Raw genomic sequence first — 17,372 nt, 5'->3', positions numbered from 1 at the left:
AGGGAGTGCTTCCCTTATTTAAAATATGTACTTATTTTAAATAAGTTGAATTGTATTTCTGGACAGTCACCTGTACCTAAATTTTAGAGTTAATTAAGAAACATTTCAAAGGCATTATTTAGGATATAGAAATAATAATTTTAAATGATGGTGATAATATACTGCTTTTTGGTTAAAGGAGGGAAAGGAATAGAATTATTCATTCCCTAGGACAATGTTAATGCACACAGTAGCATAAGCTACAAACAATACGCTGAGGAGGTGTCCAAGGTACTGAGCTCGTGGCAATTTCCAGAAGAGGCAGCCTCCAGTTTCTCCTTGCAGTCAGACTGTGAGATTGCCTAAATTACTCAGCTTCATCCTCTCCCTGGAGTGGAAGCCTCTAGAAACATCACCAAACTTTTTGCAAACTTTATTTTCTAATACTTAAAAAAACTCTTAATGAGTAATCTTTTTTTTTTTCTTTACACTTTGGTCACTGAAAATGTGACAATGTATTATTCTCTAAAAAATTCTGCTTTCTGAAATTAAATTTCAACTTAAAGTAGAAGACATTCAGAGTGAGATAAAAATAGGTTCAAATTCTGGCTATATCATTGTGTATACAGGTGACTTTGGCAGATGATTTAATGCAGCTGAGATTCTGCATACTTCATAGGATGTTAAGATTTAATAAAATAATGTGTGTATAAAGCACCTCTTGCTGCACCTGGACTATACTAATTGCTCTTAAAATGTTCGTTTTTTCCTCTTCTCTACTGTTGAGGCAGTTCTCCGTGGGCCTCTGGTATTTCTGCACATCTATTAAGCACAACTAATGACAGCCTTTTATTCTGGATTATTTTTTCAAGGATGTTGGTATAATGCAGTCTTGGAAGTTACAGTGTTTCCTTCCAGAGCAAAGAGAGAACATACTTACTATCTAGTAAAATAAACATAATATCTCCTTCAGGAGAAAAAGCTGGGCAGGCTTGCTTTTAGCCTGTTGTAAAATATTAGGGTTTCCTAAACTTGGAGTTCCTCTTCTGTACCATGACCTACTGCATGTACCCTTGATGCATGCATATGGCTCTTGTTGCATTGTTTTGTGGGAACTGAGGCTCAGAAAACTGGTGTAAAAGTGATGATACTCTAGCTACCGCTACTGTTGTGAATAATAAACTGTCCTTTGTTTCTGACATGGTATTCTCATGTTTTCTGCCACATTCATGTAACGGTGGTAGGCTAATTGGTTAGCTTCCAAGTAAGGTAATCTCTTCTCAGACCATTCACAGTTATTGACGCCTGAACTTCTCTACTCTAGAGGTTCTCTGTCATACACAGCAACATTCTAGTTGCATAATTTAAGCCACTTCCTTATTTGGCTTTCAAGCTTAATTATTATAATGGAAATCAGAGAATTTAAATGTTTCAGCTTTAAATATAAAAGTTAGACTTCACAAAAATAAACAAAGGACCTAATCAAACTTAGAAGCTTTTGTACAGCAAAGGAAACCATTAAAAAATGAACAGACAACCTAAAGACTGGGAGAAAATATTTGCAAATGATGCGGCTGACAGGAGCTTAATTTCCAAAATGTACAAACAGCTCACACAACTCAACAACTACAACAGAAAACAACCCAATTGAAAAATGGGCAGAAGACCTAAATAGACATTTCTCCAAAGAAGATATACAGATGGCCAACAGGCACATAACAAGATGCTCAACATCGCTAATTATTAGAGAAATGCAAATCAAAACTACAATGAGGTGCCACTTCACACTGGTTAGAATGGCCATCATTAAAAATCTACAAATAACAAATGCTGGAGAGGGTGTGGAGAAAAGGGAACCCTCTTACACTGTTGGTGGGAATGTAAATTGCTGCAGCCACTATGGAGAACAGTATGGAGGTTCCTTAAAAAACTAAAAATAGAGCCACCATATGATGCAGCAATCCCACTCCTGGGCATATATCTGGAGAAAACCATGGTTTGAAAGGATACGTGCTCTCCAATGTTCACTGCAGCACTGTTTACTATAGCCAAGACATGGAAACTACCTAAATGTCCATTGACAGATGAATGGATAAAGAAGATGTGATATATATATATATATATATATATTATATATACACACACACATACATACACACACACAATAGAATACAACCCAGCCATAAAAAAGAATGAAATAATGCTATTTGCAGCAACATGAAATAATGCTATTTGCAGCAACATGGATGGAACTAGAGATTATCATAGTAAGCATATCAGAAAGAGAAAGACGAATACCATATGATATCACTTATATGTGGAATCTAAAATATGACACAAATGAATTTATCTACGAAACAGAAACAGACTCACAGATGTAGAGAACAGACTTGTGGTTGCCAAGGAGGGTGTGGCAATGAAGGAATGGAGTAGGAGTTTGGGATTAGCAGATGCAAACTATTATATATAGGATGGATAAACAACAGGTCTTACTGTATAGCAGAGGGACCTATATTCAATATCCTGTGATAAACCATAATGGAAAAGAATATGAAAAAGAATGTGTGTGTGTGTGTGTGTGTGTGTGTGTGTGTGTGTGTGTGTGTGTGTATATATATATATAAAATATATATATATATATATATATAACATATATATAACTGAACCACTTTGCTGTACAGCAGAAATTAACACAACATAGTAAATCAACTATATTTCAAGAAAATAAATTTTAAAAAGGTTAGACTTTAGTTCTTAAATAGTATATCTCATGCAGGCTCTGTTGCTGTCTCTCCTAACTTCTCATTAAAATGATTATGAAGACAAAGACAATGATGAAAATGTTCATAATAAACATGAGAAGCAGTAATCAACCCATTGCCAGAATCTAAAAGCGTTCAACAACAAATTTATTGGAAGCAGATTGCACAGGGTAATGTGTATCCCACAAGGAGCCCATATTTCCCGAACAATGAGAAACTGACTTAAAGATTTTAGAAATCCTGTCATTCTTTCAATCTTTATCTACTGGCTCAGAAATACAAAGGTTATACCAACCAGGAGAGTGAAAAGAATCCCTTTAATGTGTGGGTTCTGCTTTCTGGAGAGTGTCAGAGTGCTTCTTCTTTTATTCTACACCACTGTTCCACAATTCTGTTTTTCTACCTACATGCAATAAGACTTCTGGACAGGAAGTCTATGTGGAGGTCAAAGGGAGGGATGAGAACTGAGGCAGAGGGAAGGCTGATGGTAATGATTTATGTGTTTAAAACACAGAACAGATCTAGGAAGAGGCCTTGTAGGAGTTTAGACTGGGGATTTGATGTTATCAGATACTGGTCTCTTTACTGTGTTGACAGGCAGCTGGAGAAGGAGCAGATTTTGTTTAGAGCAGAAGAGCCATGGCAGTTGACAAGAAGGTAGATACCAGTGATCTAACTAGGAGCTACACATATTCACTTGCATAAAGGGAACAGAGTGTTTCTCTGATCAGTCAGAACAAATTCATTTCTTTGAAAACATTTCAATATAAGAACCAGGAGAAAATGTTATAAAATTATTTAGTACTCTTAATATAACAGAAGATTGGAGCAGAAAGCCATGCAAGAAATCACAGAGTAAAAATATAGGCTGTATGAAGGCAAGGATCACTGACTCATTACTACTGTTTTCATAATTTTACTTAATAAATATTGCTGAATGATGAATAAGATAAGAAGGCAGATGGATGAGAGAAAGAAATATTTCTAGGTAAATAAATGTAGAGATCAAAATTGGCAGTAAGAAAAGACCAAAAACTGGAATAGTTATTGAAGGTAAGAACAAAAGCACACTGGACTAGCAATTCTCATATCAGACAAAATAGACTTTAAAATAAAGACTATTGCAAGAGACAAAGAAGGCCATTACATAATGATCAAGGGATCAATCCAAGAAGACATAACAATTGTAAATAGTTACGCACCCAACATAGGAGCACTTCAATACATGATGATCTTTCACCAATGGACAGATCATCCAAAATAAAGATAAATAAGGAAACACAAGCTTTAAATGACACATTAAATAACATGGACTTGATTGATATTTATAGGACATTCCATCCAAAAACAACAGAATACACTTTCTTCTCAAGTGCTCATGGAACATTCTCCAGGACAGACCATATCATGGGTCACAAATCAAGCCTTGGTAAATTTAAGAAAATTGATATAGTATCAATTATCTTTTCTGACCACAACGCTATGAGACTAGATATCAATCACAGGAAAACAACTGTAAAAAATAAAAACACATGGAAGCTAAACAATACGCTACTAAGTAACCAAGAGGTCACTGAAGAAATCAAAGAGGAAATCAAAAAATACCTAGTAACAAATGACAATGAAAACACGACGACCCAAAACCTGTGGGATGCTGTGAAAGCAGTTCTAAGAGGGAAGCTTATGTCAATACAATCCTACTTCAAGAAACAAGAAACACCTCAAATAAACAACATAACCTTACAGCTAAAGCAGTTAGAGAATAAGAAAAAACCCCAAAGTTAGCAGAAGGAAAGAAATCATAAAGATCAGATCAGAAATAAAGGAAAAAGAAATGAAGGAAATAATAGCAAAGATCAATAAAACTAAAAGCTGGTTCTTTGAGAAGATAAACAAAATTGATAAACCATTAGCCAGACGCATCAAGAAAAAAAGGGAGAAGACTCAAATCAACAGAATCAGAAATGAAAAAGGAGAGGTAACAACTGACACTGCAGAAATACAAAGGATCATGAGAGATTACTACAAGCAACTATATCCCAGTAAAATGGACAACCTGGAAGAAATGGACACATTCTTAGACAAGCACAACCTTCTGAGACTGAACCAGGAAGAAATAGAAAATATAAACAGACCAATCACAAGCACTGAAATTGAAAGTGTGATTAAAAATCTACCAACAAACAAGAGCCCAGGACTAGATGGCTTCCCAGGTGACTTCTATCAAATATTTAGAGAAGAGCTAACACCTATCCTTCTCAAACTCTTCCAAAATATAGCAGCAGGAGGAACAACTCCCAAACTCATTCTACGAGGCCACCATCACCCTGATACGAAAACCAGACAAAGATGTCACAAAAAAAGAAAACTACAGTCCAATATCACTGATGAACATAGATGCAAAAATTCTCAACAAAATACTAGCAAACAGAATCCAACAGCACAATAAAAGGATCATACACCATGATCAAGTGGGGTTTATCCCAGGAATGCAAGGATGCTTCAATATACACAAATCAATCAATGTGATACATCACATTAACAAATTGAAGGATAAAAACCATATGATCATCTCAATAGATGTAGAAAAAGCTTTTGACAAAATTCAACACCCATTTATGATAAAAACTCTCCTGAAAGTAGGCATAGAGGGACCTTACCTCAACATAATAAAGGTATATATGACAAACCCACAGCCAACATCATTCTCAATATTGAAAAACTGAAACCATTTCTTCTACGATCAGGAATGAGACAAGGTTGCCCACTCTTACCACTATTATTCAACATACTTTTGGAAGTTTTTGCCACAGCAACCAGAGAAGAAAAGAAATAAAAGGAATCCAAATCAGAAAAGAAGAAGTAAAACTGTCACTGTTTGCAGATGACATGATACTATACATAGAGAATCCTAAAGATGCTACCAGAAAACTACTAGAGCTAATCAATGAATTTGGTAGAGTAGCAGGATACAAAATTAATGCACAGAAATCTCTTGCATTCCTATACACTACTGATGAAAAATCAGAAAGAGAAATTAAGGAAAAACTCCCATTTACCACTGCAACAAAAAGAAGAAAATACCTAGGAATAAACCTACCTAAGGAGACAAAAGATCTGTATGCAGAAAATTATAAGACAATGATGAAAGAAATTAAAGATGATACAAACAGATGGAGAGATATACCATGTTATTGGAAGAATCAACACTGTGAAAATGACTATACTACCCAAAGCATTCTACATATTCAATGGAATTCCTATCAAACTACCTGTGGCACTTTTCACAGAAATAGAACAAAAAATTGCACAGTTTGTAGGGAAACACAAAAGACCTCGAAGAGCCAAAGCAATCTTGAGAAAGAAAAACGGAGCTGGAGGAATCAGGCTCCTGACTTCAGACTATACTACAAAGCTACAATAATCAAGAGAGCAAGGTACTGCCATAAAAATAGAAATAAAGATCAATGGAACAGGATAGAAAGCCCAGAGATAAACCCATGCACATATGGTCACCTTATCTTTCACAAAGGAGTCAAGAGTATACAGTGGAGAAACGACAGCCTCTTCAAAAAGTGGTGCTGGGAAAACTGGACAGCTACATGTACAAGAATGAAATTAAAACACTCCTTAACACCATACACAAAAATAAACTCAAAATGGATTAAAGACCTAAATGTAAGGCTAGACACTATCAAACTCTTACAGGAAAACATAGGCAGAACACTCTATGACATAAATCACAGCAAGATCCTTTTGACCCACCTTGTAGAGATATGGAAATAAAAACAAAAATAAACAAATGGGACCCAATGAAACTTAAAAGCTTTTGCACAGCAAAGGAAACCATAAACAAGATGAAAAGACAACCCTCAGAATGTGAGAAAGTATTTGCAAATGAAGCAACTGACAAAGGATTAATCTCCAAAATATATAAACAGTTCATGTAGCTCAATATCAAAAAAAGAAACAACCCAATCCGAAAATGGGCAGAAGACCTAAACAGACATTTCTCCAAAGAAGTTATACAGTTTGCCAACAAACACATGAAAGGATGCTCAACATCACTAATCATTAGAGAAATTTAAATCAAAACTACAATGAGGGGCTTCCCAGGCGGCACAGTGCTTGAGAGTCCACCTGCCATTGCAGGGGATACAGGTTCGTGTGTCCCACATGCCACGTAGTGGCTGGGCCCGTGAGCCATGGCCACTGAGCCTGCACATCCGGAGCCTGTGCTCCGCAACGGGAGAGGCCACAACAGTGAGAGGCCTGTGTACCGCAAACAAACAAACAAAAACTACAATGAGGTATCACCTCACACTGGTCAGAATGGCCATCATCCAAAAATCTACAAATAGTATATGCTGGAGAGGGTGTGGGAAAAGGGAACCCTCTTTCATTGTTGGTGGGAATGTAAATTGATACAGCTGCTATGGACAACAGTATGGAGGTTGAAAAACTACAAATAGAGCTACCATATGACCCAGCAATCCCACTACTGGGCATATACCCTGAGAAAACCATAATTCAAAGGAGTCATGTACCAGAATGTTCATTGCGGCACTATATACAATAGCCAGGACATGGAAGCAACCTAAGTGTCCATTGACAGATGAATGGATAAAGAAGACATGGCATAGGGCTTCCCTGGTGGCGCAGTGGTTGAGAGTCCACCTGCCGATGCAGGGGACAGGGGTTCATGCCCCGGTCCGGGAGGATCCCACATGCCGCGGAGCGGCTGAGCCTATGAGCCATGGCCGCTGAGCCTGCGCGTCCGGAGCCTGTGCTCCGCAACGGGAGAGACCACAACAGTGAGAGGCCCGCGTAAAGCAAAAAAAATAAAATAAAATAAAAAAAAAAAAAGAAGACATGGCATATATATGCAATGGAATATTACTTAGCCATGAAAAGGAATGAAACTGAGTTATTTGTAATGAGGAGGATGGACCTAGAGTCTGTCATACAGAGTGAAGTAAGTCAGAAAGAGAAAAACAAACATCGTATGCCAACACATATATATGGAATCTAAAAAAAAAAAAGCTTCTGAAAAACCTAGGGGCAGGACAGGAATAAAGATGCAGATGTAGAGAGTGGACTTGATACTTGAGGGGTGTGCGGATGGTAAGCTGGGACTAAGTGAGAGAGTGGCATTGACATATATGCACTACCAAATATAAAATAGATAGCTAGTGGGAAGTAGCTGCATCGCCAGGGAGATCATCTTGGTGCTTTGTGATCACCCAGAGGGGTGGGATAAGGAGGATGGGAGGGAGATGCAAGAGGCGGGAGATATGGGAATATATGTATACATATAGTTGATTCAGTTTGTTATACAGCAGAAACTAATACAACATTGTAAAGCAATTATACTCCAATAAAGATGTTAAAAAATAAAAGAACCAAGGTTAAATCTGTACTTTCTTAATGATCAACTTTAATGCATATGAATAAATGTATACTTTGTGAGGTTTAAATAAATACATATGTAAGTTAAAAAAAAAAGAACCAAAGCACAAATCAAAGACCTAAAAATTGGCAAATGAACAAAATTCTCTAAAATTTATATTAAAGTGTTCTTAGAACACTTAAAATTTAACCTACAATAATTAAAATATAATACAGAACTTTTAATTCTAGGAGAAGATAAACCAAAGATAATATGTTTGACATAAAATAATTTTTTATATAAGCAAGGGAACATGATTTGTGTGTTAAGGAACAATCTGTCTAGTAAGAGACAAATATAGAAAGCATGATACAATATGATAATTGCCATATGATAGTGTCAGCTTAATATGGTAGAGAAACTGGTGTAGTACTGTCTGAAGAGACAACAGGTAAACTGTCCTTGAAGTATAAACAGGATTTCATGATGGGAGGATATTCCAAAGAATGTAAACGCATTCCAAATAAATTTCAAGGATATAGGATATTTAGGAAATAGTAAGTAGTTTGAGTATAGATGTAAAAAAAATGCAGGAAAATAGTCTTAGAGAAATAGCAATGTTCCTTCTCTTTTCAATATAAATATTTATATATGTATATATGTACATAGTTAATTTTTTGCAGATGTGCAGGGAGTTAGCCATTTTGCTTTCAGAGAGTGTAACGTGATATAACTTTCACTGTTGCCTTGAATATGTATTCAAATATATTTTTTAGTGAAGTATAGTTGATTTTCAAATATTTTGTTATTCTATTTTTTTACATTTTATTTCATCAAATAATTTAAATAGGAAAACTTCTTACACTTCTTGCAAAGTATAATGAAGAAACCATCTTTGGTGTTGGAGAGATCTGGCATCCAATCCACGTGTAGCAGATGCTGACTTTGATCAAGGCACTGTGCTTATGTAAAGCATGCTGGGTAACAGCCTGCGATTATGATGCTCTTAAAATCATTTGAGTTGTGGAAATTACTTTGTGACTTAGAAATTTCGATTTAAGCCTATGTAGTATAGCACTGAGCCTGGCACACAGAGAAGGGACTGAATAAGTGTTATTCCCATAATTATGTGTGTGTGTGTGTGTGTGTGTTCTACATCATCAACCACAGATCCCTTTTAGTAGTGAGATCTCTGGAAATATTATTATTTAGGTTAAATTAATGTCAATGGAAAAAGAGGCTTTAAATGATAGTTAAGAAGGCAGATTCTGGAGGCAGAATGCCTAGATCTGAATCTTGGCTCTGCCACTGAGGAGCCATATGACCATGTCGCTTTATCTCTCTGTTGCCCCATCAGTATAATGAGGATAATAAATACTTACCTCATAAGGTGGTCATATATTAAAAGAGTTAATATATGCAGAGCACTTGGAAAAGTGCCTGGAACAGGCAAGCACTTAAATGTTAGCTCATGTAATTATTGAAAAGCTAGGATATGCTTTTGATGGTGGTTTCTCAAATGCATCTTATATAAAGAAGAGATAAACATTTTGCTGTATGTGATTGTGACAGAAGTGTGTCATCCTCATTATCAAAAAGGTCTATATTACCTTCCTGTGATTAGGTCTAAATTTAAATTTCTACAGTCAGAACAGAATAAGCTCTTCAAAGTCCAAAGTTAGTTTGAAAGCCATCTTAATCATATAACATGTCTATTTAAAATTGAAGAGCTGTTGATATTTGTTTCCTTATCTGAAAAATAGTCACAATAATATCTACTTCTATGTTTGATGTCGATCTGATAGAATTAAACATGATAATGCACTCAAAGTGATGGCCTTATGCCTAACTTAATATTCTATTAGCTATTGTTACTATCATCCACCATTTTCAAATGGTCTCAACTTATTTCCTTACAGGTCTGCTTAACATTTGTGAATAATTGTGAGACTATGGCTGTTGAATCTAAGAGTCAAGACCTTAACCGTTTCCTGTTGTAATCTAGCATAACACCAATGCAATCAGGGGCACTTCTTTTGCCCTTTGATGAGGTCGTGCTATAAAATCCTTAAATATACTAATAACAGGAGGAAAATATTTTTCAGAGTCTGACTTTCAATCCTAATATTTATTTCTTTTGAAACAAGAGAAGAGACAGGTCCTTGATTAATTTATTATTGTCTGATAGTTATTTAAAATAGTGCTTTCATGTTTCTATTTCTCACATTTAACTTACTGCTTTTTCCATTTTTTCCTGAAACTGTTCAGTTGGATAGTAGAGCTGAATTCTTAACTTGATGAGAGTTGTAATTTTCAGGTGTAAAACTTTTGCATCTATTACAAATCAGACTAGTGGCTGTTTTCTTCTCACAGTCCCAGTTTTAGTCTGTTTATCTTCCCATGTTTTATTGTTTCCTCTATATGGTAAATATTTTACACTATGGTGTATAATTTTGGAATCCTTTTATTTAATTCACCTGAAGTGTTTGACATTATCTGATTTTAACTATATAAGATTAACACAATGAAACTTCTTTTATAACAATTTTTCCATCAAAAATCCAGAATTGTCACTTACAAAGTAGCACTATTGATGTCTTTGTAGGCATTTTTTCAGTCAAGTCCTGTATTTCCAAATTAGTCCTCCTATTAAAAGTAAAAGCTCTTTTAGAGCAAATGTGTAACGTTAAAAAAGCATCTATACTATGACCAAAATGTCTAGTTCCAACTCAAGAAAAGCACTGACAGTTCTCATTAGGAGTATTTTTTTTTTTTATGTTATGCAACGTCTCAATGGAAGGACACATAAAAATATACAGCTGAAATGTTTATTCAGGCTTATAACTCTTGCTGAGAAAATCAAGAAAATATATTTCCCCTCCCATTTTTGTAATTTAGCTCTATTTGAATAGTTTGAAGATAGGTTTAAAAAATCACATGTGGAGGGCTTCCCTGGTGGCGTAGTGGTTGCGAGTCCGCCTGCCGGTGCAGGGGACACGGGTTCGTGCCCCGGTCTGGGAAGGTCTCACATGCCGTGGAGCGGCTGGGCCCATGAGCCATGGCCGCTGAGCCTGTGCGCCCGGAGCCTGTGCTCCGCAACGGGTGAGGCCACAACAGTGACAGGCCCGCGTACTGAAAAAAAAAAAAAAAAAAAAAAAATCACATGTGGAATAACAATAAATTTGGAAAAGCAGAATTTAAAATATGCTCTTCTCTCTTTTTAAATAATGAAGTGATAGTGCTGTTACCATGAAGAACCAAGAAAACATTTGTTTTAGCACATCATATGATACAATGGGGTGATTGCAGGAAAGCAGGAGAGGTGAATGTTTCCAGAGCAGAAGCTCCACTTGCACTTAAGAGAAAGAATCTACTGTGAACTGTCTGCTGGTGCGGGTTGAGGAGAGGGCTTGGAACATCAAGAGCTACTTACTTACTGTTTCCAATATTCGGTTTCTTCAAAGTGAAGAGGTTTCAGTACAATAATAGTAGGTCAACGCTGCTTTTACGGACATTATTAAAACATAATCTCAAACTCAAGAAAACTTTTATGTAAATGATTTTTTAACCCCCCCAAATTTAAAATTCAACTCTATTTTTATTAGATGGGATCCTGGCTAGTTTCCACCTCCTGAGGTTTTTTTTATTCTGTGTTTATTTTTAAGACTAATTATCCTCACCTACATAAACTTCCTGGTTTTCAGAATATTTAATTGGCTGGTCAATGTCTCTGTTCTCCAGATGACAGTTATCTAACATGCATCATCAAAGGGATCCAAAATTCAGACCAGATGACATCTACTCAAGAGTACAGGAGGAACTGAAGCATTAAATTGTGGCAGTACTAGCCAACATGTGTAGCTCATCATCGCAAACAAGTGCTCAGCCAATGGAGTCGTGTGTTGTCATTGTGAACCATAACTGCTGGAAGAGTTCCAGAAATGACATAAGGAATTCTGCATAGAGCAGGTGGCAGGTGGGCACCCAAGGTAGGTTAAATGAATGTATGACTTAGGAAGCTGAATAAGTTACAGACTGGCATACTTTGGATACATAGTAAATTTAAAAGATTACTTGTATTTACGTTCTCATTATTTAGAAATTGATCTGGAGCTTATACAAAGAAATTGGATTTAAAGTGCTGTAACCAATTAACTGTCAGATAAGATTTGCCTTTTTTTTTATCACAAATTCAGAATTCCAGGATAATTTTTGTCTTTTTTACATAAAGGGAAATAATGGTAATTTTATACCTTGAAGGAAATAACAAAATCTTTAATATTTGTCTGTTAAAAAGTAAAATGATAAGGTAGCACCAGGAAATACACACTGGCAGGAGATATTCCTATACCTTCAATCTGAATCATCTGAATAAAAGAAAATTTCACATCCCTTTAGATTTCACAAGTTCAAGGAAATGTGAAATATTTGACATTTTCATCTTAGTGTTGTCACACATAAAAGAGACACCTTTCAAGGGTAAGTAGCAAACTTGCTTTTCCTGTTGAAAGCTAGTTTTGCAACTCAAAGGGCAAATAGGGAAAAAATGTTGCTCTAGAATTTTCTGAAATGCTACAACTCACACGTGCAGTAAACTCCTGTTCTACTCACGGTGTCTGCACATATGGCCCAAGTCAGAATCTTAGTTGCTGAATTGCTGAGAATTTAGAAATTATCCCTTCTAACCAGTCTACCGTACAGGTGAAAATCAGAAAAGGTGTAAAACTTGTGCATTGACAGAGTTCAATTCTTTCAGTCTTAGTTACTACACATTTAGTTGTCACTTAAGTTTTAATTGGCTAAAATTAGGCCCCTTATTTTCATTGAAACTATGCAAAGTTTTTATCCTGCAGCAGCTACTTCATTCACTCTGGTTGTGACGCTTTGTAAATGAAAGTCAAGGTGACTTTTGCATATATGCATATTACTATTTAAAAGTAAATTCAGAGGCAAGATGAGGCTGAGATTTGTGGCCTATTAGATGCTGAAGATAGAAAATTTGGTGCATTTCTAAGCAAGAGCTAGGTCCTGTGGGAGCATAAAAGGCACTTAGGGAAGCAGTGAAAAAGGGCTAGAACACTGTAGAAGGCCTTTAAAACCAGAGAGAGAAGGATATATTTAAAACAGTAGTCAGCAAGGAATGATGATAGGGATTTGAGAATACAGAGATTATGTTTACTGTGGTGGTGTCAGGGAGGACATTTTGGCAGCGGTGGGTAGAATAGAACGCACAGGAGGGAGACAGGGATAGAAAAAGTTGTACCGACTGTGTAGGGCTTCCACATCAGGCACTGGTTTCTGACAGACTGACGTTTGGAATGCAAGCTGAGTAAGCATAAGTTCCAACCTCCTGTTTCTAACAGGACTTGAGCACCAACCACATCCTATCCCGTAGAGGCACCACCAGAAGCTGCTTGGTATCTTCTCCCCAGGGTTCCGAGCTCTGGCTCCACAGGCTCCATGTCTCAGTTCCTGCAGTTCCGGCAGCAGCCAGGTGGCCCCCCTCCCCAGAGGTCTGAGCACCAACTCTATGATAATCTCTCCCTGAAGCTCCTTGGCTCTAATACTCCCAATCTCTGCCTTTTTTTTCCCTTAGACCTAGTTGGAGCCGTCTCTGCAGTTATCATTTCTGGATGACCTCAGTATCCTCTTGGTGCTTTTTTAGGCCTTCAGAGCATGTGTAAGCTGATCTCTATACTAAATCCCTCTACTGCGACACCTTAGTGCAGTTTCCATTTTTCTGCTGGAACCTGACTGATAGAATGAGGGTGAGCGGTGTATCAACTATGTAGACAACATGGCAGGAGCATTGGAACATAGAAGTGTGGGCGTGGTCAGGGAAGATAAGTAGTTAGATGTGATTAGACCACATAGCTGAACATGAGATGTCCTGAAAATTACGCTGGGAAAAATTAGGGTGGGATTTTAGTAACATATTAAGTGTCTATATACAAACAAAACTGACTTCTGTAACTTGCATCATCCGTCCCAATAATTTCCTCAGGAACACACTGATCTAGTCTAATTTTTTAAATGTGATAGGCTTTAAAAATACGTGGAGTGCTTGCTTCGGCAGCACATATACTAAAATTGGAACGATACAGAGAAGATTAGCATGGCCCCTGCACAAGGAGGACACGCAAATTCGTGAAGCATTCCATATTTTTGATATTAATAATAAAGAAACGGCATTTTTTGAGTGTTTATATATATATGGAGACTCTTAAGCTTCCCCATCAGGTTAAGTAGCCTATATACAGAGGCATCCAAGAAGATGTCTAGGAGCTGACGGATATGGTTCAGAGCCTCATGAAAGCAATCTGAACTAGAGGTATGTGGTTTGGAATCATCAGTACACAGATGACAACTGAATTTATGGAGGTTACTGAGGTAACCCAGAAAGAAGGCAGAGAGTGAGAGAACGTAATGCTTATGGCAAAACATGAGAAGAAGCAACAGTTTCCATGATTTTTCGATAGGGCCCCTGTGCTTTAAACAAATCAATCTGATGTCTGACTCTCACGTTCTATTTACTACTTCCCACCTATATCCCTGGAATTAGTTGCCTGCTATTTTCGAGCAACACTTGCTGAGATGACAACATGGGATAGTAAACTAGGCTTGGGCTTTAGGTCCAAAGTCTTGGGGTTGGACATAAAGACATAGAGTCATAAATTCAGCTTCGTAATAGTTAGGATCTCTTTAACCTCTCAGGTTCTCTGTTTTCTTCTCTGTAACATTAATAAGGATATTAATCATTAATAACGATTTCATCTCACGGCTGTTGTGGGCATTAAGAGTCATACAACAAGCAGTTGTTGGTCAGCTGCTACATGCCAGTTGCAAAAAAAATTTTAAATAAAAGTTTTTTTAAAAAGGGGGACTTCTCTGGTGGTCCAGTGGTCCAGTGGTTAAGGCGCTTCTCTTCCACTGCAGGGGGCATGGGTTTGATCCCCGGTTGGGGAATTAAGATCCCACATAGTGTGTGGCACGGCCAAAAAAAAAAAAAAAAAAGCCAGTTGCTGCTTGGTTGTCACTATGGGTAAAAGAGGAAAAAGAGCTTACAGACCAATGGGGGAGACAGACACATTACGAGGTGAATATAATGCAGTATATACAGTGAAGCAACAGAGAAGGTATGAGGCTCAGCGACAGGGAAGGATTCAGAGACAGGCTTTAGCTGTTTAGGCTGAATCCTGAGGAAAATATGGGAAGCAGTTGAACGGAAACAGAATAGTATACTGTTTGGAACTTAATATCAGGTGTTTAGTAAAGGAGTTTATCTTCTTCCCTTTTACTACCTCCTTCTAGTCCTGGTCAAAAGTCAATTGTTTCCGAAAGACTGCCTGAGCTTACTGGCTTCCTTTGTACTTCCATTTAATCCTCTATTCTATTTGACTTGAACACACATTAACTGTACTGTTTTTATCATTTTATCTTTGTGGATATAATTGATAATTGCTCTTATATTTTAGTAGGTGCCCCTATTTTGTCTTTTTAAATAGAAGAAAACTTACCGGGAAAATTATTTTTAGTATTCTTTTGATGTCTATAACAGTGTTCCACATACAGTCAACCCCTGAAAATTGTTTTCAATTCTTTTTGTCATATAAATAGCAGGCAATGAAAAGATAGCTACAAAATGATTCTTAATACATATCCATTTTGCTCTTACATAAATCATAGAGAAGGATAAAAACCAGGTGGCCGCGACATGAAGACCCCTGAGGACGTGACAAGAACAGCCTCCGCAGCGTGGCTGGAAGTGACGTGTGAGTGCAGAGCGGAGGAGAGATGCTGAGATGAGATAGTCAGGACAACCTCTATAGACAACTCTTTCTAGAGGTTTTGCTGTGAAGGTAGCAGAGGAATGTGGTGGCGCTTAAGGGGAAATAAAGGGGTTGGAAGGGAGCTGTTATCATTTTTTAAATAATAGGAAGTCCCCAGAACATGGCTGCATATTCATGGGCAAGTTCCAGTAGAAAGGGGAAATCGATGATGGAGGAGAAAGCCCTGAGGCTTCTGGCGAACATCTTTTCCCTCTTCTCTAAAACTGAAGGCCACCAAACCATTTTAGCAGTTCTATGAGTCTTCATTCTTTTGGCTTTTTTGGGAAGTCACTATCCCACAACTGATATGCCTATATCACTATTATAATATTAGAATTCAGATATAATTGTGTTCCTAACTGAACATGAAGTAAACAGTTAATAGAATGTTACTCTGATTTTATATTGGTAGCTGTATCTGTCTCAAATCATTAAATTTTTGCTCAATGAAATCTCTTGGACATATAAAACATGACAGACCTTTCAGAATAGTTGACTCAAGAAATTTATATCTAAGGGGAGAATATTTTCAGCGGTAACTCAGGCAGGGTTCTTTTTCACTGCATAGTGAAGGAGAGCTATGTGACCAGCTCATGTCTACAGGAATCACTGGACGGGCTTTCATCTCATCACTACATGAAATCGGCAATGTACCCCCACTTTTCAGGAAAGTGTTACATAATCTGTGAAAGGGGGCAAGTCCCTTGACTTTATGGTAAGACAGGGCATGCATTTTTTTCATCCATGGAAGGGCAGGCTGGCTGTCACATCTTTTACTTGACTGAAAGCCAGTCTTGTGTCTACAGATTTTTCTGTGTAGGTGACTCCAACTCTTTTACCACCTTATACAGCAAGAGACTAAGAACTCAGTGTGTACATCTTAGACATGAAACAAGATCTGCTTGACCCCTGAAGGGAGGGAGACGAGTTTATTTGTCTGATCCCTTTGGCCTCCCTCTGTTCTGTTTTGGGAACTCTGATTGTTACAGGGTGTTCTCCAAACCATACTCACCTTCGCCCCCAAATTGTGCTTCAGAAAAGACCGATGCAAAGCAACACCTTTGAAAATGTCCTCATGTGATCAGTGGTTTCAATTTGGAATCTGGTCCTGGTTTATGGAAGAGATGAGAAGGAAAATTCTCCTGTCCTGGGGATTTTGTATGTTTTTTCAGTCTCTCAGATTTTTTTCCCCTTAAAATGTGGTTGTGAAAAGCAGATGTTCAGTAAAGCTCAAGGCCTTAGAAATATTCATCATTGCATGGTAACTCAATACCTCAGGGTAGACACTATCTGTAGTGGCAAAACAGATCTTTTTTCCCATGCCTAACATGGAATTGTAGCCATCGAAATGGTACAAAATATGGCCTCTGAATTTAGCCTACATTCAAATCCATTTATTGTTTGAAGAAATCA

At 37.2% G+C, this 17,372-nt stretch overlaps 1 non-coding gene across 1 annotated transcript; it reads left to right on the top strand.

The window, feature by feature from the left end:
- The first annotated feature begins 14,190 nt into the window (after positions 1–14,190).
- LOC136123992 (U6 spliceosomal RNA) lies at positions 14,191–14,297 on the top strand. Its single transcript, XR_010655942.1, has one exon. It is a non-coding gene; the product is annotated as a U6 spliceosomal RNA (small nuclear RNA).
- The last annotated feature ends 3,075 nt before the right edge of the window (positions 14,298–17,372 follow it).

The sequence above is a fragment of the Phocoena phocoena genome, chromosome 5 (genome assembly GCF_963924675.1).
Source record: "Phocoena phocoena chromosome 5, mPhoPho1.1, whole genome shotgun sequence".
Classification (NCBI taxonomy): Eukaryota; Metazoa; Chordata; class Mammalia; order Artiodactyla; family Phocoenidae; genus Phocoena; species Phocoena phocoena.
The sequence above is the reverse complement of the archived record's forward strand: the minus strand, read 5'-3'. Positions and strand labels throughout refer to the sequence as shown.